Source organism: Trachymyrmex cornetzi, unplaced genomic scaffold (assembly GCF_001594075.2).
Source record: "Trachymyrmex cornetzi isolate Tcor2-1 unplaced genomic scaffold, Tcor1.1 scaffold830, whole genome shotgun sequence".
In the NCBI taxonomy this organism is placed as follows: domain Eukaryota; kingdom Metazoa; phylum Arthropoda; class Insecta; order Hymenoptera; family Formicidae; genus Trachymyrmex; species Trachymyrmex cornetzi.
The window spans coordinates 49,244-51,192 of record NW_017300170.1 but is presented as its reverse complement, the minus strand read 5'-3'; positions in this window follow the sequence as shown (position 1 = coordinate 51,192).

The following is a 1,949-nucleotide window of genomic DNA, read 5'->3' as shown; positions in this document are numbered from 1 at the left end:
CGCAAAAGACAAGCAGTTTTTCTGGCATGGTATTCATAAATTACCTGAAAGATGGGCGAAATGTGTAGAAGCCGATGGCCAATATTTTGAATAAAAAAAAAATTAATTTCCCTTGAAAATTACGTGTTTTTTTTTTACCAAAAAACCGAAAAGAACTTATGCATACATATACTGGTAATACATATCAACGGCCGGGAGGTCGTTACATCTACAGAGAGACTAAAACCCGCTTTTCTACCCGCTCCAGAGAGAACAGTTACATCACCACACGAGGAAGCAACACAGAGCGCAGCAATATCATCTAATACTCCAAAAGTTTGTAATAAACCTAAAAAGAAAATACATTTCGCGCCTACTCACACATAGTCACTCAGGGGGGAGTATATGTAGGGACACACTCTACATTCTCTCATTCGCTCATTGATACTCACGCGCTGCGTGCAGATGGCGCGCTATAGCGCACAAGATTGACTACAGACTTTCCCTTACACAATACATAGATACTTACGGACTTCTCATCTCTTTGTGTTTTTGAATACGGCTACTTTGTAACGTTCTCGTGATTAAATAATAAATATTCTTTAGTACATCCGCCTGCCAGTTATTTCCATCCGATTCTCTACATTATATGTACCACAGCTACAAAACGTATATCTATCTCACTTTAAGTTCCAAAAGTGTACACTAGTTCAGCCACAAAAAACAGACCTAAGCATCGCAGATATAGGCACTCGACGTTCATTCCGGTTGTCTTTTTTATTATTGTACAATAACATTTATACTTTAGCAATGATTTTCGCTATAACATAGGAGCATTATTTCATATTAGGAATACTGGTATCTCATATTACGATTTCCACGCCTTATGGTTTTACGATCATCAAATCTAACTTCTGTAATTAAACAATTCAACATGTTCCATATTTTTCTATTAGTACAACTTTACTCTATCACTACATGAAGAATTTATTGCCAAATATTTATTTATTAAATAATAAACAAGGTTTAAATGCTCATCTCAATGAAACTTGAAGACATCCAAATTCTAAAATCTTGTTTTACAATGACTACAGGCATGACCTAATAATGTATTTTCTACTAAATAGTTTTCAATCCAAGAGCAACAAATTTATGGTGGAACCAATAATAGCTAACGTTTATTAGTTTCGCAGAAATGCCGCTATCTCATATTAAGCGCCTATCTCATAATAGGGGGCTTTCCTCTATGTATTACTATATACAAATCCGAGTATATATAAATCCGAGTTCCCCTACATCGAGAATTTAAATGTCAGAATTAAACAAAAACAAAAAAAAAGAAAGAACAGGAAAATGAAAAAGAAGGGAAATATTGAAAATGTCGAATTAGAGAATATGGAAACTAATTTATCAAAAAACTTTAAGAATATAATTAATTATTCCGAAAATAAGGACGCTCACCACGGTTACAAAGCACCAAATCGTAAACATTACCATGGATAATTCAAAAATCGGTTCCTGATATGTTGGCCAGTTGGTATCAGACACAGTGAGTCACTTTTTAGTTATTAGCTAGTATTTTTCGAGATAACAAATGGAAAAATCCATCATTAAAACGTTAGTCAATTCCAAGAAAATGAAAGTTGTAAAATGATCAGAAATCTCACCAGAAGGACTCATTACTGTGTACGAACGACACCGGCTGACAAGATGTGACAACAATTCGAGCTTTTATAATTTATCTATAATCGGGAGGTAGGCCTTCGAAAGCTCCTCTATATCCGTCTGCAGGTTGAGTCCATGCGTTTCTCTCCTGATGAATATCATCTCCGAAATCAATCTTTCTGTAGTGAGGTTCCTCGTCCATTTTTTTATTGCAACGTTGTCCTAGTCAAAATCATGTCCCTCTTGCAACCGATGTTCCGTTATAACGTTGCGAACAGACGTGTTCCATCGGATGTGGTTCTTAT